General features: G+C 36.2%; 1 protein-coding gene and 1 long non-coding RNA gene across 41 annotated transcripts in view; one reads left to right on the top strand and one right to left on the bottom strand.

The window, feature by feature from the left end:
- Window positions 1-24,659, top strand: part of TNRC6B (trinucleotide repeat containing adaptor 6B) — a 147,442-nt gene that overhangs the window by 58,997 nt on the left and 63,786 nt on the right. Inside the window, exon 1 of one of the 37 annotated variants that reach the window (XM_075154750.1) lies at window positions 21,400-21,487. The exons of the other annotated variants lie outside the window; for them this stretch is intronic. The gene's annotated coding sequence lies outside the window, so the exon portion shown is untranslated. Of the gene's footprint in view, window positions 1-21,399; window positions 21,488-24,659 lie in introns of those variants that run through there. 37 annotated transcript variants of the gene reach the window in all.
- LOC142084318 (uncharacterized) lies at window positions 4,946-22,773 on the bottom strand. Of its 4 annotated transcripts, XR_012674321.1 has the most exons (3): window positions 18,320-18,458; window positions 10,523-10,681; window positions 4,946-5,053 (listed from the first exon to the last, which is right to left on the bottom strand). It is a non-coding gene; the product is annotated as an uncharacterized LOC142084318 (long non-coding RNA). The 4 variants fall into 4 exon arrangements; XR_012674319.1 differs by lacking the exons at window positions 10,523-10,681; window positions 18,320-18,458 and adding an exon at window positions 22,597-22,773; XR_012674322.1 differs by lacking the exon at window positions 10,523-10,681.

Here is a 24,659-nt window from a genome sequence, read left to right as displayed (position 1 = left end):
ATCAGCGTACTGTGCTGATAATTTTGGTCTTAAAAAGCTTAGTAGTAATGGATAACCCAGCTCATGTGGGAAGTAATACATTCTCCCTGTTTAGGGTTAATGAACTTACTAGATTCCACCCTCGTGTTATTGGCATGTATCTGCATGAGGGAATATTATAAAAATGTCCTGTGACTTTAACCTGGTGCAGCCTGATGGCTTTTGTTATTCAGAGCCTTCTTGGGCTTAGTGGAGATCCTGATGTAGCCAGAATATGTTGAATATACCTGTTGATTGACAAACTTGATTAGACATTAGAACTGTTTTCAAATGCAATATAAAGCAGTAGTATTCTCAGATTTGGTACTTAGTGGACCAAAACATCAATTATGTAGTTTATGTGGTAATTGCTGTAGCATAGGATGGCTGAACTGAGGAAGTAGTGAAAACCTAAATTTTGTCCTGAGTTGGCAATATTGTAGGAGGTAGCCTTCCTAGAATCTGCGACTAAGAAAAGTACTCGCCTTTGCTGTGTATTTTTTGCCTTCATGCGTTACTGTCTGTTACACCCTTCCAAACTGTGTAAATGTTAATATAGCTTGATTGTTAGGAAGATGGAATACCAGATATTTTCTAATAACTGCAACTGCTTATAGCTATAGGAGCTGTCATGGATCAGACAAAAAGCAACTATTGAAAGTAATAAAAATTATTCCGGTATGGAGTCTGTCAAACATTTAAGTAGCTTTGTGAGACAGTACATTGTGAATAGGAAGGACCAATTAAAATAATTCCTCATACAAATATGTCTTTGATCCATCAAATCATAGTGCAGGGTGTGTTGAGGACTCTGTAGCCTGTGAAATCGTAGGATTTTAAAACTGTGGGTCTGGGCAATTCTCAATACTGTTTGCTTTCAGTATGTTCCTGCAGTACAAAGGGAGCAAAATACTTACTTAAAATAATTTTGAGACCCTGACTAGAGTTGCAATTTCTAGATCAGTTTGAAGCTTGCAGAAGTGTTGGGGCGGGGAAGCCTTTTGCTTCGTTCAGTTTACAGTGATGACACTGGGTTCGGAAGCTTTATTTCATCTTTCTGTTTGCATTTGTATGTCAATTGTTGTTGGTACCTACAGGAATCAGTCCCTTTCCAACGCACACTATTTTAGTAGGTTGAAAACTACAGCGAACTCTGTAGTCAGCAGAGCCCCTGGAGTTTTTTGCACTACATCTAAGAGATTCTTGAGAAATAATTGACAAGAAAAACCTTATTACCACTGAGCTTCAATATACAGGAGTCTGCAGTTCTAATGGGAAAAAAATTCAGGGAAAACAAGTGTCTGAGAAATCAGTATGCTTACTTTCAGTGGCTTTTTTTAGCCTCTTTCTCTCCTGCTGGGAAGGAAAAAAAAGAAACTTCGTAAGATCATACAGTCTGTGCCTGCTGGTTTCAGCTAAACTTAACCTTTTGAGACTTTTGTCTCTTACTTATTAATAGATGGCTGAGTAGAGGAGAAAGCATCCGAATCTATAAATGAAGAAAAATCTATAGAATTAATGTATTGCTAGAAGAGAATTTTTTATCCATACCTTTCCTAGTACCCCTGCAAAAACTTGTGGCTTGCACCTTGAAGCAGAATTCTTTAATTCTTGTCATTATGGTTCTATTTTCCTTCTGGTGACCAGAATGGAAGGTGAGAAGTTTAATTTACAGTTTATTTTGAACAGTATTTGTTGGAATTGCACATTTGGTATTGTCTTCACCTGGCAGTTGTTTTATAACTGAAAAGTTTGAGGGTGGGGTGTTTTTTTTTGCTTTAATTGATTAAGAAGAAACCTACCTCCTTCCGAAGAGCTGTTTCAGCTTGTTAAGTATTGGTTTCCTATTTAAACAGGTCAAGATTTGAGGCAGGAAAATAAGATACATAGGATGTTTAGCTCTAAAAAGCTATACCTCATGTCCTATCAAGGGGATAGGTGTGGGTATCTGGGTTCAAGTTTTGTAACTTTCCTGAAAGTCTTGTAAAGGGTGGTGTGTAATGTCAGGGCAAAAGTAAGATTTCTTTTCACTTAGAAGAATCCTGCTAAGGAAGCTGATTAGATTTTAAGTGACTAAACTTTAAATATTTAGCTATAATTATTGCTGCAGAATTAATTTGATAAACAGATTTAAAATTCAGTTTAGGTGAATGCAAAGATTTATTGCTTCTGAAAGCAAGACAAATTCAGTATTTATTTCAAGAAACAGCAGCTTTGGTTGCTAATGTAACACTGGCACTTAGTTGGTATGATTACATGTGCCATATTTCAAATATTGGTCAAACAAGCTATCTAAAGTTGGGTGTCAAAATAACACTTTTTGGCCATTTCAGCGTTGAGGGCAAATGTGGAGACATCATGGAGATAAAAAATACTACATACTGAAAATATTTCTATTTTGTTTTAGTGATGGTGCCATAATTGTTTTGAAGGGCACAAGAGAAGTGGTGCCTTTTCATATCTGTGGTGAATTCCAGCTCCAGAGCTGTATATTTAGCAGTTTTCACTGCTTAAATTCTTTTTCTCCTTTATACATAGGCTTCCAACCCAAGAAGACAACAGTTCCTTTTTCTTCTTTGTAGAGACAGAGCGTATATTTTGGGAGCAGCATGAATATATGCAACCCTGATATTTTTTATATGTAGTGCCATCAACACACTTCTGAAAGGAGTTCCTAAGGCTTTATGGATGTTGTCATTTTAAAGGTTATTTTCCTGTCTTTATACAGTATGCTGGCATTATAGTTCAGGGCTGAAATGCTGTGGTGCTACTAGAATTATATATTTATAACCATTTCTGAAAAGTCATGTCTTAAGAACTGGTTGATGTGATATTTGGATATGGGCAAATTGAAAGACAAACCTTGATCCTCTTTCAAAATATTGTCGTTCCAGGACTACTATTAATTAGCCCATTTAGTCATGTGGGAAAACATAAAATAAGATACGAACCCTGGAGTTATTTCAGGTACCTAAGAGAAGATCCACTAATAAAACACAAGATGATCTTTAAAGGCAGAACAAATCAAACCAAGGGTTAAACAGCATGGAAAAATGTCTGCTAATACACCTGGAGAGAAACTACTAAGGGGAGTCTTGTTAAAAACCACAGGTAGTAAGCATGAGAGCTGAGAACTGTTCCTTTCAGTGCTACAATTTGTGTCTGAATTCAATTAAATGGATGCTTGTATATGTTAGGCAGAGAAAATTATCTAAAAGAACTTAGATATCAATAGGTGGAAAAATGCTTAGAAGTACAAAGCATATGTATTAATACAAATTTATGTTAAACTGAGACTTCAGAAGTGAAATGTAGGCTTGGAATTTACTACAACAACAAAACCAAAACAAAGCATCGAGATACAACTGTGTTTTATTTCATGCCAGCAGGGGAGTGCTGCTTTTTTCAGGATGGTACTTGTGAGGCCTTAACTTCAGAGCATTTTGAACAGTAGGGGAGGTCAACAAGTTTTGAGGTAGCTCAAATAAGAACAGTGAAACATAATAGAGGGAGGTAGTCTAGCAAAAAAACACTTCAGCTTTTTTGTATTTATTTTTATACTTACATACATTCTCTGCAAATGAATAAGCAGTTGTTTAATTTGTGTTGGAAAAGCATTATTTTGACACTGAGCTCCATCATACTTGAATATACTTCGAACAGGATAGTTAATTCAGCAACTAAAAAGCAGAAAGGTATGAATATTTTTACATGAAGGTAGCCATTCTTTTAATTCCTTAAGAGTATACAAAACCCCACCATGCATGCTTAAATTATGAAATAAGGGGAGGGTTCTCACCTTTCCCAGTGTTTTTAGTAGATGCAGGGTTAGGGCTTCCTGAAGTACACATAAGGGTATAACAGCTGAACCCAAAAACTGATTTGAACTTGAGCAGAACATTGTCTTAATTTCTGAATCAGAGAAGAAGTATTTTTTAGAAAAACAAAACAATAGAAAAACTACTTCTAGTATTCTCAGTATTTCATTTTCATTTTTTAAGCACAGCGTTTGTTAAACAGCACAATCACAAGCTACTGTCCATCTGCAATTTCATAGTGGCTGTTGGGCACAGCCTCTGTGTACATGAGAACATGCAAAACTTCAGCTGCAGTGAGACTGCTGGAATACATTTTTTTTAAGCATGTACACACCATAGCGTTTGTAGATTTTGAGCTTTTTGGGCTAGTTGACCTATATGAAAACAGGAAAGGTTAAATATATATTCTGTTAATGCCACTTAACCATTAGTTAGAGTTGAGCTCAGTTGTCCCATTTTACATGTGCTCTGTGGCAAATACACACAGATGTGTTCTCATTATGGTTCAGTCTACATTTGTGAATTTGGTTATGCCTGAGCCATCCAGTTCTCCAGGACGCAGTGTCCTCTGTCATTTAAACCTTCCTTAAAATAAGTCTTCCATGTTTTTCCACTTTTTTCCCCTGATTTAAATTTTACTGTTTGTAATAGAAGACATTGCAACTTAATATTAGAGTCCTAATGTAGCAGCGTTCGTGTTCTTGTTGCAGCTTCTGTATTAGCATTTATATTTTTAATTGTATATAATTTCAGTTAAGCAATCATGCCAGAGTCAGGGTCTGATTTAAAACACATGGTTCTAATTCTGTGTTGATACTCTAGATATACTTGTCTACAAAATAGCTTTCTTTGGCAAGAGGGTGAATACTACTGAGAACTTTTTCAACTAAAGTGAGACTGATACATTCTGATACATCACTTTGCCAGCTGAATGTACACCATGTTTATGCTCAACCTTTTGCTGAACAATTCATAGAGAGGATGATTTGATCACAACATAGAAGTGAATTTTGGTGTTTTAATGCTTGGAAATTCTGATCTCGTAACTCTTGCTGGATTTTTTCCAGGCTATTTTGCCTCTTACTGGAGAGGATTTGAGGACAATGAAAATGAAAATTGTTACCTTCTATATGCAGGGGAGGGGAGGGCAGAAGGAACCAAAACTTAGCTAACATCCTTTCCTAGGTTACTCATATGTGCATCAAAAACTGGTTGTCCTGTGAAACAGAAAATAGTTGTTAGATAGTTTTTGTTAGATAGTTTGATCGCTATGTGAATTTTAAAAAATGTATTCTTCTATTTCTAGTTAAGACTCTATAAATAAACCTTTCCTGTTCTGTTAGGTTTTACTTGGGTACTATTAGTGATATTACCCCACTATTTTATTCAAGGGAGCTTCTATGGTAAATACTAAAAAAAATCTTAAAAAAAAAAAAAAAAAGAAAAATTAAAACTAGTTAAAAAATACAGCACATGGAAATAGAGGATATCCTATTTAGGTTATACATATGTCATTCTATATCTAGCTCTATTTTTCGTTGTGGATGTGATTACAAGTTTAAGTGCACTGGTTGGAATCTAAATGTTGACTAGGTTCAAATTGCCTGTAAAAATACTTGGTTAACCTGAAGTAAAACCCCAAAAGTTTTTTTTTAACCTAGTGTAAAAGAAGGCTCCAGCTGGTGCTACAGAAGTCAGTTATAGCAATATTAATGGGAATTTTAAATTAAATAGCCTTGTGTTACACGGTCAAATAAATTTTCTTTGCAGGTAATGTTCAGATTATCTGTTTGATACATCTCAACCAGACCAAACACTGCTGAGAGAAAGTGGACAAGGCATTAGGGTTATTTCTGTTTTATTTTGTCTTTACCTGTGTCCTGTAATCCTATTCAGAGCAGATCTAGATTACGCTGGCGGGAATGCTTGCTAACCAATATACTGGCCTTGCTATAGTATTCATGACTGCTTCATCTGATGGAAACACATTGATGGTCGTGTGATGTAGGGAACTAAAACCAAAACCTCATCTGGGTAAAGATTTAATCTTCCTAATAAGTTGTCTAGATGTTCTTCTTCATGATGGTATTTCTGTAACTTTCTAGAGTTTAATATTTTGAAAACCACTGAATTACAGTGGAAAGTTTTAGTAAATGACCTGGGATGGGAGAATCGTAAGTCTTATATGCAGGTGATTTTTCAGCAGTTTGAACCAGTTCAGTCCTCCTTGTGCAAAAGCATTTCACCACCTCATCTTTGCGTGGTAGCTATTCTGGAATGGCTGTTTCTGATGACGTCCTTGAGTGACTGTTTTTATCACAAAATAACACAGTATTCTGAATTAATTTACTCTGCTGTATTGTTAATTGGGAGACAGTTTTGCTTTACACTTACCACTTTCTACAAATAAATTATATGTCCTGATACAGAAAAAATGTAGGAAGTGTGTTCTTACCAGATTTTAAGTAAAACACGATGAAAAAGGCAAAAGCAAGTGGAGGCTAAACTTTGAGAGTCTAGGAGTTACATTGGCAGCTTAATGTACCGTAAAGCTACAGTTGCTTAGTTCTTTAAGCTAGCTCTGTGTGGTTAGGCTGTGAATAACTGAACAGGTTAATTTTTGGGAAGTCAGTCTGTCTTGATAAAGTTTTGGGGCAAGTTTTTTTCCCAGGGTGGACTTAAAGGCAGCGTATAATGTTTTAAAAGTGATGGGCTGTATTTGCGTGATTGGATCATTGGAGTTCAGGAAAAGCTGAGGTTAGTTAGTGTAAGTCTTCATTACATCCTGCTCCAGTCAGATAATGTGAAGTGAAGCTCTTCTACAACAGACTTGCAAGTATATGGTCAGCTTAAGTTTATATAACTTTCCTTGATCTTTTTCTTAAGAAAACCTATCTTTTAAATGATGTTTCTGTTAGTGCTAGGTAACTTGGTTAAGCTTAAATTCTTTTTCCTCTTCACATTCCTAGGCTGTTTTTCTATTGTTAAAGTAACATTCTAAAATACTAGTTGTTGTAATCGTTTGAGCTTGAGCATTGCGTGCCCTGTGCATTCAATGTTAAGCTGTTAAAAAACAGCCTTCATCACTGGCTCAGTGGGTTAATAAGAACAAGGTTGTACATTGTTCTGTACTGTAAGTTTAATTATAGCAGGTAACTTGATTTCATTTTTTCATCCTGTTTGTTAACAAACTTTGAAATAATTAATTATCCATTTCCAACTTACTACATCTTTTGATACTTGTATGTATGTATATGCATATATGTAATATGTGCATGTTGGCAGTTAATGCTGTTAAAAACTACCAGGTGTCAACTGACATGTAGAGACCTCTTACTGGGCCTTAGGCACTAAAGCCATAGTAAAAATTGCTCTCAAAGTTAATTCAGGTTTTTTGTTTGGTAAAAGCCTGCGCAAACAAAGCAAGTGCTGTTCTGTAAGGTAAGCATACAGATTGAAAAGGAGCAGCAGAGAAATTTAGAGGCTCTCTGAAGGCCACACAGAAAGTCAGTGGCAGAGCCAGACTTGAACTCAGAAGTTCCTGGCTTGTGGCCTGGGGCTGAAGCCAGTCGTACACAGCTGTATTGAATTGTGAATAGAATGATGCTTTCTTTTTCCTTTATGGCTTTATGGGAACAAAGCTGATTTAACTAAAATCAAAATGTGGGTAAAAAGATTGAATTGTATATTTCACATTTCTCAAAATTTAAAATACTGTAAGTTCTGTGTTAAAACTTGCATTCAGCAGTTGTGGATTTCCACTTACAAGGAGTATGGTTAATGTAGCTGGGTCATAAATCATAACAGATTGTAGTGCAGTGTCTTGAAGTCAGACTAAGGGCTTTTGCTGAGCATAGAGGAATTCAGGGCTTAAAAAGCTGCTCTGCGTACTACCTTGAGAGATATTAACTTTATTTAAAAAAAAAATTTCCCTGAAAAGTACATAATTTTCTTTGATGTTTTAAAATAGAAGTGAAAACCTAGTACAGGCAATCTTCCTGAAGTAACTGTTTATTAAACTGAAATTCATGTTCTATATATAACATTTGTGGAGTTTTTAATGAGACTTTAAACATTGTTATCCTTCAGTGCAGTATGAAAGAAAAGAAAACCTGCTGTAGGTTCGCTGACTGGTATTTTCTTCCTTCCTGGAGTAAAGCTTTGAGTAGCTTTTATTGAATGTATGGATGGTTTTGGTTTTTTGAGGAGTTCCCTTTAGGGAGGAGGTTTTGATCTGAAATACTCTTACAGAATGAACATCACCATTATGAGTTATTTTTCTGTACTGTTCAAAATCTTGGCCATTTTCACAGTAAAAGGGACTTTCTTTTCCAGGCAAAATGTCATTAGTTCCAAGCTCTAGCAACAAAGTAGAGTTTGGGATTTTTTTCTCAGGTACATTTGCTTTATCTATGTACCATTTCTTGCTGACTGAGACCCTCTGCAAATGTATAGTAAAGATATTTTCCTAAATTACTAACATGGAACCTAGCTAGAGACAACAAACTAAAAAAACCCAAAACAAACAACCAAACAAAAAACACCTCAATGTTTTGCCAGGAAGTCATTTTCATTTTGTCTGTTGAAAATAACAAAAATGTTAAATAGTTCCAAAAAGAAATCCAAGTATTGAAAACTTGACAATAAAATATTTCAGTTCTGAGGGGTTGCAGCACTTGAGCCGTCCTTTCTGTCTGCTCTCCCACTCTGCAACAGTGCCTCTGTGTCTCCTGGCGTGTGCAGTGTGACTGTCTCTCACTATTTGGAAAGAATTGTTACTGAGTGGTGTGCACTTGGCGGCTGCATCTAAAACTTTTCATTGGTAATTAACGAAAATCAGAATAATTAATTTGAGCATTACAGTGGTCTACTTTTTTGCTCACTCTCCTTTTTTATGCACCCTGCTGAGCCAAATAGAAAATGCTTTCTCAGTTTCCCTTTCAGTTTCAGCTGTTTGAGAGTTTACAAGTCCCAACTCCCTTTGGTTGTGCCTTCAGAAGACATTGAAACGGGATGTCTGTCAGGTTTGTTGCACAAGCCTGGGCTGCTTTAGAGTTTGACGTTGTGGCAGTTCTTGCTTTATTCATCCATTACAGCTGGTAATATGTTGTAATTAAATTGTATAGTTCTTCCCAGCAGGTCTTACAGAAATGCTGTGACCATATAGTGATGAGTGGCTGAGTTTAGAGTAGCAGAGTTGCTACTGTAGAGTTGCTACCCCATCACCACCTGAAACAGTGTTACGGACTAAGTTCTTGAGATGCTGAGTGTGTTTCATTCTGAGCTGTGTTGCCACCTAATTTAAGTTGGTAGAGATGGCTTCAGTGGCAGAACAATGTTCTCCTTCCTCTCTTTAAAACAACGTGTTAGTTAAGAGCAAGATATCAAAGGCCGGTTTAACTAAGGATGTTGTTTCCAGTGGTGCCCAATGTATTTTTTTTATACTCTTTCTAAAGAGCAGAAGAAAAAGTTGGTGACTCTTACTGGGTATGCTTCCCCATTTAAGTCAGCCACGTATAAATTACACTTACTGACTACCATAAGTCCAGCTGGCGCTTCCATAGCAGATAGATTTGATTAAAGCTAAAGGTCTGGTCCTTCACCTGAAATTTTGACTTTTAAATGCTTATGTGAGTGATTGAATTCTGTATCACTTCTACTATAAGGTCGTGCTAACCTTTTTGCTAGGTAGCATTGACCATTTTTTCAATACAGTGGCTTCATAGAAAGATAGATGCTTTGCACTGGCAGTATGCATGGAAGCATCAATAAGCTGACAAATGAGATTTGAGGTTCTAGTGTTTAAAGGGCTTTTCTTTCAGCAGGAAATAGTCTCCCACATCAGCTTATGCATTTTAACCTTCAACTTTATATAGCAGCGAAGAGTTGACCTGTCTTTATGCAGAGCCACCTTACTTAAAGAGGATAGAGAGAAGGTTTAATTGAATAGAAGTGCAGTTTTTTGTGGAACAGTGAATATCTTACATTCCTGTCATATATGATACACTGTTTTTGCATAGTGTCTAAAACATTAAACTGCTCTGTTCCACACTTTTACAAAATTCATCGGTGGTAGATAGGAGGAGGTAGCTGTTAATTAAAGACAGGAGGAGTCTTCAGATCTACTGTCAGCAGCGGTAAAAATTATTTTTGTTGCTGGAAACATGCAGAACTTACGTGAATCTATATGCTGAATGCTTTAAATTGTTTTGATGTAGCTATTTTCTCTGTTAGCACCGATGTTGAAAAAGAGAGTGTATTTTTAACCACTCAGAAGTAAAAAATGTCTGTTACTCTTTGAAAATTATAATCTCTGTAAGTTTGTACATTTCTTTGTGTCTTATGACATCATTGCAGAACATGAGAAATGCGTGGTTTTCATTAAAAATAAGCCATTAATGTTACATAATGCAACAAGGCAAAAATTACATAAAAGTAGCAAACACTATTTGGGTTGAGAACTTAACAAAACAAATCAGCTTAGTCTTGGAACTTTAGAAATCTGTTAAATGGTAACTTTCACTTACATCACTATAATTTCCACCTCAGTTTTTCCCTTGTTTTTCCCTTCCCTTACTTTTTTATTTTCTGTGTACCATTGTGGTGGTGCTCTTTTATAACCTCTTAGGTGGCAGAGAGATTGTTTTTACATTCTTCTCTGGATTACCTCTTGCTTTACAACTTACTTCACTCTTCCATAGCAGAAAAAGAGAGTGGTGCATGTCTGGAAGGTTAACCATAGCCATGTTGGATGTGGTTCGCAAGTTCCTGTCATCTTAGAATTTTTGTATATTGAAGCAACTTTCTGATGTGAATTTCCATGTTGTGAAGGAATCCTAAGCTTTCTGGAATACAGATATTATAGAGCTGACTTAGTTTACAAAAGACAATTCTTCTTTGATAGTAATGTATAGTTAATTTAAAAATATTTCCTTCTTGCTTTTTGAGTATGAATGGACACTAGGTTTTTCAAGCGAGACATATATCCAGTCCTCTGATTATGTACTATTTTTTAAAATTTCGAAGTTCTCTTATCTGTATTAAAAAGCAAGACATATTTAAATGGGATTGAAGTTAGAAATTGATCTGGTACTGTATCTGTGAATGACATAAGCAGCAAGTAAAATTCATCACTTAAGCTGTAAATTATCATTCCTGGAAAGAGTCAAGGAATGATAACCCTCAATCAAGATTTCAAAAATCTTGTCTTCTGCACTCAATACAAATAGGAAAAGCTCTCAGATGAGTGACTGCTGAGATTGGGCAGACACCAATTCCACAGAAATAACAGCATAGTTAAAAGAAATTCGTTCCCTGGTGGGAGACTATCCTTAGTTTAGACAAATGCCTGAGGACGCAGTGAACACTTTTCACTTAAACTTTCTAATGTCTTTGCTTAAGAAATAAGGAAATGATGGTTTACTTAGCGATTAGTAAGAGTTTCATGTCTAGACTAGGTGGTTTAATCTATGCTTTATTTCCAGAAGGCATGAAATAAAGTTAACTTTTTTTAAAACACAGCTGGGGAATGGTGCACAGTATCAGGTCTATAAAAATAGATGAATCAAAACCAGCTTATCAGTTTATTGAACGTGAGAGGTGGCAATCATTTCTGCCTATTAATGGGCTATTTCCTAGAGTGTCTTCTGTTTCTACTTCATAACTATTGTGGCTAGTTAGTTTTAAATAGGCTGTTAAACAGGTATGATTGTATGGCCTGCAGAATGCTGTTTTCCACACTTTTCCATTCCTTTTGGAATGAAGAAGAAACATTTCTACATTTTTTCTAAGTTACCACTATATGGGTGTCTCAAGTCATGTGCACAGATTACAGGTAAGATACACTACTGTGTTTAGCTTTTTTTCCACATTACATGTTTTCCCATTTAAATCAGGAAGGCGTGCAATTTAGGGTGATGGTACTTTATTGTAATGCAGTGGCCACTACCTGTGATGGTTTTGTTCCATGGATTGCAGTAACTTTCTGCTTTGGTTCTTACTTTTAGCGAAAACATGTGAATAAACAGTAGTATTTCTAGTGTTAACCATGGTGTTAACCTAATTTATCCTCGGAGTGGTCTTTTTTTAAAAAGATGTTCATTATTAGGCAGTTGCAGTTTTCTGTGACCTTACAAAGCTCTTGACTGAACTTCTAATATCCTTCGTGATAATGCTTGCTATGGAGAACTGACAGCTGTCTCTATCTTTCCCAACATAGCTTGCCAAAAACCAAGTTAAAAATATTAAAAACCAAACAGCACCACCCCCACCCCCCCAAAAAACCTAACAAACCCCCCACCCTGCAAACAAAAAGTACTATTGAGATATTTACTTAGAAATTCTCATTTTTCTCTATTGTATCAGTTAAGGGAAGCAAGTAATTAAAAACGAGGAGAAATTAGAAATTAAAGGGTTTGAGGTGCCACAGACTTTCAACTTTTACACTTCTGTACAAGCATTCTATACAAGCATTATGTGCTAATACATTGTACTTGTAGACATGAAAAAAAGGGGGTGAGGTTTTTTCTTTGCTATATGTGGAAACTGGTTTTTATTAGCTTTCTGAAGTATATGGTACAAGTTTTCCTAGGAGATTCCTAAAACAGAAGGAATTTTCCTTGATACATATTCAGTCATATCATAAAACATAGACCTATGATACGATATAATATGCTTAGAAATTTAGTATTGGCCTTTAGAATTATTGTTAAAGAATTTGTTCTTCATGAGGAAAGAAGGGTGCACAGCTAATGTCAAATAAAGTGTTCTGCAATTAATTGTTCTTCAGAAACACAGCAGCAATTTTAAGTCTTTGAAATTTAGGAAAGTGTATAGCAATGCAATTTTTACTTACTATTATGTGTTGGTTGTCCATGTCTCCCCCCCACTGTTTTTGACAGTATCTTGGGCAAATAGCAAACCACTAGATTCCAGAGCATGTTGGTATGATACTGTTAATTCAGGACAGTGATCAGCATTCCATATGAGTGAAGAATTCCCAGTTGCAGATAGGCAAAAATAATGTTCTAGGTAATGAAGAGTGCAAGTGGTGTTTGTAAACGCTGCATGCCTTGGTGAGGGTATTTGGTTCTTTCTGTTGTTTTGAGATCTTAGGTAATCATTTTCTTGGAATGCCAGATCAAAATGATCACATCTTCTTTATGTCCTCAAAACTCAAGTGGTTATATGAGGAGACAAGTTTGAAAGAGGCTTCTGATTTTTTGACTGCTTAAGTAACTTCATGAGGAAGGATTACTAGTTTCTTGTACAAAACAAGTCATGTCTTGCACTTGTACTGTGTTGTTGTTTTCGTTTTTCCTTTTTCCTACACACAGTTTCTTTACAATTCTCTAGTTTTCATTCTGTGTGCCAATGAATAATTTCAGCTTACGTCTTAATTAGTCACATGAGTCATGACATGAAGTATTGAGTTGTGATGTTTTGAATAATATTTATCGATCTCTCTTTTGAACGGAAAATGACTAATGAAAAGGATGGCCAGCTGGTTGCAGTAAGAAGGGTGAGAAGCATGCATCTGGCAAACAAATGCTTCCGTACCAGGCTCAGCAAAGAATCTGTGTGCTTAACACATTTGAAGATTCCCTAAAACACAGTCATTTTTCAGTGCCCCTGAGGTCTTGCTGCTTTAAAGTAGATACCAAGTCTAGCATATCTCTTTCATTTTGAGCAAACTGCACTAGAAGAGAGTTCAGTTTTCTTTGATTGAGAGTGTATCAAATTCTATAGTAAAACCCACACCTTTCATTTATTCACTTACATTTTATGACTGTAAGTCTCATGTTTTGTAGCAATGCAGCAAGGAGAGGACTTGATGCACTTCTGATTACCTAGTTTCTTGAGCAGTGTCTGCAGTCTTTCATCCCCATTGAGGCTTTAATGAGACCTGATCCCTGCCTGTCTGCCTTAACAGCAGGTGCAAGCCATGGAACAAGAGGGCATGGTCTTGTTAACAAAATGGCTCACTTCAATGTCAAGGATACATCTTGAAAATACCACTCCATCGTATGAATGGTGGTGTGCACCTGATTTTAAAAGCTGTTTAAAGGAGACAGCTGATTTGATTTAATTTATCAAGGTAACTTTTATCAGTGCCAAAGTTGATGTGTGACATCAAAACGTAGACAAATATTTCTTAGTGACAGATTAATACTTTTCTCAAGATTTTTTTCCAAATATATTAACTTTGTTTACAAACCATGTTACTGTAAGTAACAGTAAGTTAGTGACATAAAATCAACTTGTTTATGTTTATCTGTAGTAGCAAAGTTTTTAGGTAGAACTTAGAACACGAGTCTTGCAGTTTAAGGAATTATAGGCATTAATTTTGGAACAAAACAGACTAATGATAGCATTCAAATTTGCTGCTCGATTTGTACAGAAAAATTATCCCAATTCCAGGACAGTCTGTTTTAATTATGCACTTAAAGTGGTAAATGTATTTAAGCTTTTTTGTTGTGAAACACCTGGCTTAAAATTTGACACTGCTGTTTCACCGGATTTTAGTTTTTCATCGTCTGTAATTACCCTATAAGCAGTAAATATTGAATAGTAGCCTTATAAAATAGGGTGTTTTAGTGATACAGTATTTACTGTATCTCTGTAATACTGGCATGGCAAGTTCTGACTTTGTCTATAGTGGAGTCTTGATGACCTTAAGTACAACCATGATCTGTAACAGTATAGTTCTCATTCCTTTCTTTGTATATATACAGTCTTCCATGACTTATGGAGTGTCTTTTAAAAGTGTGAGAATATGTTGCAACACAATTAAACGTTTTGCATGGGATAGCCATTATGTATAATACTAGATAAAAGCTAGGGATCAGCAGTTCTGTGTATATAACAAAACTCTATTCAGAACTGACAAGTGCACTGAAATATGTTTTTGACTGATCATTAGACCCAAAACATAAACTTGGAAATACTGTATTGTAACAAAAGGATCACATATCTCTGCTTTTGCAGACTTGGAGAATTACTTGCCTAAAGGTTATGTCTGTAGTAGATCTGTTTGCCTGGAGAGTGTACACTACTACCATTGTTCACATAAAGCTTCTGTGGCTGCAGACGAAAAAGTTGCTCCCTCTTTGGTTCCAAGTACATTTGGACACATCTCAGCAGTATTTGATCTTGAACTTGGTCATACTTCTAAGTGGCAATGAGTTCATTAGGATCTTCAAGATGTTTTTGTTGAAGGTTAGGTGACTAGTTTAACCCAGGAAGACTCAGCAACTTCTGGGCTTTTCATTTCCAAAGAATTACTGGTGGCAGGGGGTGGAACACCATTTATTGAAGCCTAGCTGTTAAATCTCATCAGTCCTCTGTCGAAAACATGATGCTTGAATGATAACATAAACTATGTTAACTAGCTGTTGTCCCATGTAAGAGGGAAGAAAAATTGCTTCATGTGATGAAAGCCATATATCAAATATAATACTGAATTGTTCTCTGGTTTTGTGCTGTAAGAGAACTTGAGATAAAATTATAATAGTGATATGCACCTTCATTGCCTAGAGAGTGAGTTTCTACTGCTGGATTATGTCCTTTTGAAAGGGAAAAAAAAACCACAAACAAACAAAAAAACCCAACAAAACAGAAACACCACTAGATCCAGGCATTCATTCCGTAGTCAGAAGAAAAACATACTTTGTAATTTAAAACACAAAACAAAAACCCGTTTTTCATTCAGCCAACTCTTTGTCAGCCTTCACGGAATCTTGTTATTTTGGTGGGAAGTAAAACTTGTGCTTGAGCTGTTTAAAAAAAAAAAAAAAAAAAACAAAAAAAAACAAAACAAAACAAAAAAAACAACCTAACAAAACCCCCAAAGGCTGCTGGGCTGAAATACGAATTACACAATTTTTCATTCAATTTCTTTATTGATGTTTTAACACCAAAGTCCCATTTTCTAACAGGATTCACTGGGAAGTGAATCTGCAAATGTTTTTAGTGCAACTTGATTTGTTTTGTCTTACGTAGAAAATAGTAGTCTTTCTCCAAAGCAGAAGTATTTTTTGCAGTCTTATTAATGTCAGGTTCTGAAACTGAATATAAAAGGGAATTTTTGCGGGAGTTCAGAGCTTGTCACCTGTGGGGTCTTTTTGGTAGGTTAACAGGAATTTTAAAAATTAATCTTACTCCTGTCATTAAAGTCTGCAAATGTGGCAGCGCATAGAAGCAAATCAACTTCAGTATGTTTTAGCATGGATGGCTTTCACAATAGAAATACGAGTGTTACAGCTTGGTGTCTTATGGTAGTTATTGGAAAGTAAATAATTGTAAAGGAGTAATATTTGTAGCAGGTCAAGTGTGGACATGTTTTATTAAGTTGTAGGATCACTGAAGCACTTGATTAAGTGATGACTACAATGTAGTTTGCTGAAAACATTCATTTTGGACTCAGAAAGGTTCTTTCTTTTGAGAATGGATATTGAGTTCTTAAAAGAAAATGGTATTTCATCTCCCTAATCACTGGAGTACGTGATTGAATGCTAAGAAGTAGCTTACTTTCATTTGTGGGGTCTGAATGCATATTTGAATTGTGTCTCAGCTTGATATTACTTGTTAATTTTGTAAAAGTACCAAAGAATATCACATTCATACCTGTCTTCTCTAAGGAACGTTACCAGACAAGAAAAACAGAATTTTACTAAAAATCTCATGAGAACTGTTTTCTGTGTTTGGAGGAAGCCAAACTTAGTGTCTTCATGAGAATCCTACCTGAAATTTAGTGTGATCTTTGCAGGATTGAGCATGACCGAGGCTTTATAGTAATGTATTGGCAGTCAAAGGCTGTACAGTTCACATCACATTTGGAGTATTAATTATGTCCTTTTTTCTAATGGAGTGCTCCTTTAATGGCAAGAGCCATTTATTCTCCATACTGCTGACTTCTCCTATGACTTTGAACATAGGTTAGTTGTTCTTTGCTTGGGTTTACTCATGTGCAGAATTAAGTTTTACATACTTCTTAGTGTTGTTGCAATGCTTAATTAATATTTATAAAGACCTTTGACATCCTGTGATGAAAGGAGCTGTGCAAGTGTTCAGTAGTGGTATTATTTTATTAGTGAAAATACAGGAGGAGTCAGGAGGATACCAGTTTTTAATTCATAGTGAGCAATGGAGTCATTCTGTAACCTTGAGCAGGTCATGCAGTCTCTTGTTTTGTAATATATCCTGGGAAAGCTCTGTGTTGTGTGGCATGTGTTATTAAATGTCATCCTTCCCTCCCCCAAGTCAATTCTAAATGAAAAAAAAAAAAGTATACAACTTCCGTGAGCTGCTAAACATAGCTGGTATTTCTTAAGGAAATACCTCATTAAAAGTAGCAGAGGGTGAGAAGGTAGTGGATGTAACAGTTGCATTTTAGAGTCAGCATGAGAACTTTAACGTGTGTTATCTAGTCATAGACCAGACTGAATTTTTGCCTGTTACAGATCTCTTTCTCGTTAAGTTTCGGTGTACACTGTGCTTAACTGCAACTTCACTGTGAAGTGAAGTGTATATAATCTTTATTGCATTCTAAGAACTCTCTCACTAATCCATGGTATTTAGCTGGTAAACAAGTTCTTTCTTCAGACTGAGTACTGTCTGTATTTGAGCTTTGTGATTGCCAAGGTTGATAATCAGTTCTTATAGCATCTAGTATTTGGCTATTACATAACAATATACATATCAATCTCTTGTGTGGTTTTTCTCTCATCTGACAGAGGAAGGTTATGATTATACACTGTCATTAAAATTACAAGATACCGATGAACTTTTGAAAAGTATACATCTGTTTAAGACTCAGCCAGCTAACCATTTGTTTAATTTTATAAGGTGCAATAGCATGAAATGAAGTTATTGGCCATGCTTCATGCATGCAAATAGAGGGTTTAAGTTTTTTGTTTCGTACAGGATGCTACATCTGCATTTTGCTCCTTGCACAAAGCAGATAAATATGGCTTAAAACAAGGGGCTTCAAAATTGTTATTTAAAGTACTTTAGGAAGGAACCAACTTGTCCAGTGAAGTGTGAGGCATAGCTGAATGCAAGTGCTGATTTGTGCATGTGCATTATGGTGGATTCAAGTTGAAAGCACCTGGATCTTTGTCCTGCTTTATTGCAGTCTGGTTGTACAGCTTGTTCCCGGGGGCTTTTTACTTGCCTTTAGTCCTGCTTCAGCTCTCAGCTCAGCTGGCATAGAGTTGAAGAGGAATAGTGTTTGTCTCTACTGAGAATAAACAATGGTTTGTAGTCTTCAAGAACAGCAATTATGGGAAAAAAAAAATTCTTCATATAACCCTAGTTATAAGCCTTAATTTATGGATCATGCTTAGTAGTAATGGAATATCACGAATTTACCTGCCCAGCTCCAGCTGAATATACTGAACATACGCAGCTAGATTTGTTTGAAGAGAGAGTAATTTGGCAAGATTCATACAGCGTTTCCCAGACCTGCAAAATATGTTACTTACTTTTCCTTCTGCCTTTAATTTAGACTTCCTGATATGGATCATGACAGTCCTGAAACTTTGTAACTGAATATTTGCAGGAAGTAGCTGAATGAATTTTCTTACCTGTTAAAAATAAATATTGCTTCAGGCAATAACTGGAGTAGAAAATACAAACCTGAAATACCTTTGCCAAGAAAATCTGAGCAAGCTGTAAGAGTTGTTTTTAATATATTAGAAGTTCAAGCAACCTTAACTTGCTGGTTCTTCCAGCTTTGCCTACAACAGATGAATAACTTTTGTGGAAAACCTTGTTCTTAACTTCCCACTGATAAAATTAAATACATTCTTGCTTTAGTATTTTGATTTAGTATAATTAAAATAATGACTTGCAGTTTGATAAATGTTATTTACTGCAGTGCCCTGAAGCACTGTATATGGAAAATTTTACAATATTATACAGATCTGGAGGTATGTAATGTGCTTGTCAGGCTATTAATTAACTTGCATAAAGTGTTTTGGTTTATATAGCAAGTGAATTTAGAGTGTTTCTTTGGAAACTGAATAAAAGTAAACAGTCAGATCACTTATAAAATGAAGTATAAATTACACCATTGTGATGCTGTGAGGGTATCCTTATAATATCCCCACGCAGGCAGAATTCTAAGCACCTCATCATTCAGTAGAAGTTGCTTTTAAGCAGCATGTTTCTGTCTGGGTTTGGGGTTGGTTTTTTTTTTTTCCTCAGTAATTCAACTGTCACTAAATAGAAACTGGTCACTCATACGTATATTTCAATTTTTTTCTTGATCCTTTCTGAAGTGCCATACCACAAAAGTTAAGAAAACCTCCGATATTTTAAAGTGTGTTAAACTACAGCAATAACACTGTAATGTGGTATTATCTAACGTTTTGTTTATTTCCACCTTCCCCTAAAATTCTGTCCTGTCTCTCCAGATAGTTTGGATCTTAACCAGGCTGGCTTTTAGGTCTCATTTTTTGATGACTGAGAAACACAAATATAAAAATGTCAATCATAATCCAAGAAATATTAAAGTTTGTTTTAAATATAACTACTTCTGTTGTCAAAGTAATATGATCCAGTTTCTTACTGTCTACATGGCCTGTGCTGATGCCACAAATGATGCTCTGGCAGAAAATACTCCATTTAATTAAACTATATTATACTTTGTCAGTATTCTTTCTCAAATGTCACATTCTGACATTAAAACAAATGTCATAATTGTTGTGCATACTGTGGCATAGTTACCATAGCAAATAGATTAGTTTCTTGGGACTTCTTTTAGTGTTAAAAAATAATTCTATTCTTGGCATTTAAGGCAGAAGTTTGTAATCTAAGAAGGTACAGAGCTGCTTTTGTTAAAATTAAGTTTACACCATAGTCAGGAGTTAGCATTTGCTTTTTAACTGCAGTCAGAAGATTAACAGTAAACAGGTTTTTTTTAGAGCACTTCTCATACATGCCTACAAGAATGCGTTATTAAGGTGGCAGTAATGCTCATCAACTTCACTTGCATCACAATTTGTAACCAGTTCAAAGCCCTAATGAGGCATTGGTAAAGCTGCCAGTAGAGAGCTTTGAGCTTGACTTGTGGTGTTGATCTGGGCTGCAAACTGCAGTGGTGTGCTGATACAGACACCTGCAGAAGACATATCTGTAATGAGTTCCCTGCTCACTGGACCACTAAGTACAGAAATACTTGTCCATTCTACTTTAAGGTAATATATTTTTTTGAAAAAGGATTGCAGAGCTGGATTGCCAGAGTTGGTGATGCAGAGTTGGTTATGGTCAACAATGCAAAGTCCACTGGCAGCTGGGCAGTATGGTGCCCCATGGGAGTCAGCGCTGGGGCTGATAATGATCAACATCTGTATTAATGACCTGGTCAGTGGGATAGAATGTACCCTCAGCACGTTTGCAGATGATCCTGAACTGGGCTGAGTGGTTGACACCTCTGGAGGGTAAGATTGCTGTTCAGGGGGAACTCAGTAGACTGGAGGAAATGGTCTGACAGAAACCTCTTGAAATTCAACAAATGTGAATGGAAAATACCACACCTGGGGCAAAATAACCCTGTGCTATAGCATAGGTTAGGCATCCACTGACTAAAAAGAAGCTCTGCAGAAGAAACACCTGAAGGTCCTGACAAAGAAAAAGTAGAATGTGAGTCAGCAGGGTGTCCTTGCTGTTAAGCAACCAGCCATGTCCTAGGCTGTACTAGCAAGGCTATAGCCAGTGGGTCAAGAGAAGTCATTGTTCTCTATTCAACACTTAAAAGTCCACCTTTGACATACTGTGTCCAGTTTTGGCTCTCATACGGGAAAGACACTGACATATTAAATGGCCACTAAGATGATTAGCGTTCTGGAGCACATCTTGCATAAGGAGAGGCTGAGAGAACTGGATTTGTTCAGCCTTAGAAATAGAAGGCTAAGGGGGTGATGTTACTGCTGTCTTCAGCTGCCTAATGAGAGGGTAAGAGAGCCAGACTCTTCCTGGAGGTGGTGCACAGTGATAAAACAAGACACAGTGAACACCAGTTGCAGAAAAGAAATTCTGATTAGATATTGGGGGAGGCAAATGCAATGGGTGTAGTAAAAAAATTGCATAAGCTCTCCACAGTGGTGGTAGTGTCTCCCTGGAGATACTCAGAATGTGAGTAGGTCCTGAGCGACCTGCTTGATGATGGCTCTGCTTTGAGTGTGGGGTTAGACCAGACTCCAGGTGACTTCCAGAGGTCCCTTCAATCAGAATTATTTGTGATTCTGATGGTGAGACCAGTAAGAGCATCATGTATCTAGCACAGAAAGTGTCACTTAATTCCAAAAGATGAATTGGTTTAAAAAAAAAAGAAATTAAAAAACCAAACTGGAAAGGACTGTATAGGGAAAAGGTTCTGTGTAACTTCTGTTAGTTTTCAAATGAAAGGATTTTTTCTCCTGACACGCAAGCCATTTGAGATTATAAAACTGGTAGAGTTTACATCTCTTAATCTTTTAATACAAAGCAGTATGGCAAATACTTGTGTATACTGCAGTTGCAGACTAATAAGCTATCCTTTAACTGACATCTGGCACTTTTCCCAGATAGCCTGCGTTCAAAAGTGTTTTCAAACACCATGTTGTATGGCGAAGTAGGACTCTTGAAGTATTTCTCTATGCACAGTTGAGGTAGGTAAAATATTCTTTTTGGATAGTGTAGTGAAAAGAAGTGTCTCACATGCAAAGGAAAGTTCAGCAGCAGCACTCTCAGAGTGGTCATCTGTCCAGAGCTTTGATATCACACACACACACCCATAATTGCAGAAATGAGAAGACTTCACTTGATGGGAGATACAAAGAAATATTTTGCTAGGTAGTCTTGTCGTCTTACCGCCTGAAATTATGCTTACTTTAGCGAGAATTAGGGTTTGAAAGAGTACATATTATCAGGATAGATCATTTATAGTGGAACAGAGATCTCAACTGTACTTCTTGAGGATTGCCAGCTCTTCCCTTGTCAAAAAACTGACTTGTTGCTCTCTAAGCCTGTAGCAGAGCCAGGTTCTTTATCTGTGGTAGCTGTTATCCATTTACTGTTCCATATTGTTTGTTATGCATTCATTTCTCTATGTATTTTTTTGTGGCTTTCAGAACCACAAAGATATTTTTCTTGGTAAACAGTTGTAGATAATGGAGCTTTTACACGTGTGAATAGTTTTTAGAGGAAAATAAGGTTATTTGATAATCACGTGAAACCTTGAAGTCCTGAATAGAACTGTGTCTTGCTGAATGAATGTTCTGATATGATAAATTACTGGACATCTTAATTACAGATTTCTAACTCAATGTTTTGCTGTTCTTGGGCTATTTTTACCACATTTCACAATTCTCTAAACACACTTTATCTGTGTGTTTGGTATTCATGAGTGCGCATGCTATGAAATAATTACTGATCTAAGACTCAAATAGGGGAGAAAACTCCCTCAGTTGTTACATTCTAGAACTTTGGCTATAGCTCTCCATATCCTTAAAACTTTCCTTTTTATCAACTGTGGCTAACATTTGGAAACTTTAGATCACACCTGGAAGTCATTTTTTTTAATGTATATAAGCTGGAAAGAGTAATTCCATAAAAGGAGTGCAAGCAAGAAATACGGAATATTACAAACATTTCAGTTCTTTTTTTACACAATCCAAGTCTTGCTTATTAATAGGAGACTCTTAAAACTGAAATTGAATCCTGCCCCCCCCCCCCCCCCCCAAAAACGCAAACAGTTGCTGAAGCGTTGAGAACAAACCTTTTTTTATGAGCATTTGTTGTAATGTAGGGCTTATACTGTCCCGTTCTTTGAAGTAAACAACCCTTTATGGTCAGAGTTGTTTTCTTTCTATTATGTAAATCATTGTGCATATATATAGAGAATACTCCGCAAAGAATTAATCTTACTCTATTAACAAGTCTAATAGCAGTCTATAAGGAGTCTTTCTTTAGAAAAGTGTACTTTTAGTGAAGTCAGTATGCCGATGTTTTAAAGTTGGTTATTTTCTACAGCAGCTTCAAATTACTGATGTTTTGCTGCGATAAAGGCATATCAGTTGTTCCAGATATGCTATTTAAAGTAAGCAAACTTCTTGCTGTGACGCTGTTTTGGTTTTCAGCCAAAGAGAAGAAAAAAGCAGCTTACTCTAACTCCTTGACGAGCAGTAGTCTTTTGCCTTTTGAAAACACTGCTTTACAGAGCACTTCTAAAAACACACTTTCTAAAGTCTTTTCTTTTAATACATGGTTAAGTGTACATTATGTGTGTATAAAATCCACAGCTTGCCTTGTGGGGGTGGGGGGTGACACACTTTTGTTATTGTCTTACGTGTGTTATACTATGTACATATATGTTACAAATATGAAAGTTTTAATTTCATACTCTACTGAAGGGCTGAGTTCTGATATCTTGATTTCACTTTCATTCAGAAAGTGTGGGACAATCATCCTTCTACTAACTGGTCGATTTTAAACTGCATAGTTTATCCCTTCCATATTACAGTTGTTCAGTGATGCTATAAACTTAAGTCTTATTTCAAGCAAACAAATAATTTTCTTTTTTTTTTACTTGTAATTCTTATAGTCTGAATCTTCAGGGGTCCTATTCTGAAGGACTGATTTTTTTTTCCTTATAAATACCAGAATTCATTTGGCCTAAAATAATTTCATATTCCATTTTTGTCAGTTCAGCCTAAAGACTGACTTTCTAAATGGCTGTCTCCTATTTAACCAGCTTTTTTCTGGCTTATGTCTGTCTAGTTTATGCATGCAAGCATTGCTTAACAAGAAAGGTGGCTGTGGTGTTGTGCATTTTAATGTTTTTTTATAAAATTAATTAATCCCATTTTGAATTTTTTGATCAGCAAGACCATAACTCTTTTCATGACTTAATCTAGTGGAAGTAATTTTACCTTTAGGAATTTAGGGTCTGTCAACCCTGGGACCTATCCCATGCTGTGTTACGTCTTGCTTGTGTTTGATGTTCTGTTTAAATGTGCTGGAGCACACTTGTGTGTTTGGACGTGCCATACTCATGCTGTTGAAATAATGGTGCATGTCTGTTAAGTGGGATATGTTGAATGAAAGTAGAAGTAAAACTGTAAAGACTTCTATACTCCAGTAGCAGTGCATTTAATTTTGCTTCATTTTTAGTCTTTGACATCCAGCTTCCTGATACGATTTAAAAGCTTTCATCCACCTTGAGCATTTGAAGCAGTAGACTGCCAGTATTCTTTACACTCAAGGTACAAGAACTCACATTTGGGAGTTTGTAGTATGCTTTTTCTTCATTGCTTGTGACCCTTAGTTCTAAGCAGCTTATGCTTTTTAATGTATTTGTATATAAATACTCTTATGCTAGACGAATGTACCAACAAAGCCCCTGTTACAGTTAGGAGAATTGCACAGATGCAGGTGACAATGCTCGGGTCACATATGCGGAGTATGGAGTAAATGACTAAATACAGTCCAGAGGAAACATTCTCCTTAATATATTAGAACAATGTAGGAATCTGTTTCAAAAGGAAATACACTCACTTTTACTAGTAGATCTTTCTATGATACAATTTATAGAGTTTTAACTGGGTGCTGTGTGGAGAGGTGTTGCAATACAATAAGGTGCAGTTTCATTCAGTTGCAACCAATTTAACATGTTCCTTTGAAAAAAGATCCCTTGCTGCTTGTGTGCACTACTTCTGGTGTTCATCTGAGAATACTCTAACTCCATTTACAAAATGAGAGGGAATGGTCCAGGTGAGTTTTCATGAGTTGAATTTGCTTGCCATACAATCAGCTGAGTTCCATAGAAGGCTCAGGCAAGGG

Source organism: Calonectris borealis, chromosome 1 (genome assembly GCF_964195595.1).
Source record: "Calonectris borealis chromosome 1, bCalBor7.hap1.2, whole genome shotgun sequence".
Lineage (NCBI taxonomy): Eukaryota > Metazoa > Chordata > Aves > Procellariiformes > Procellariidae > Calonectris > Calonectris borealis.
This window is presented reverse-complemented; position numbering and strand designations above follow the sequence as displayed.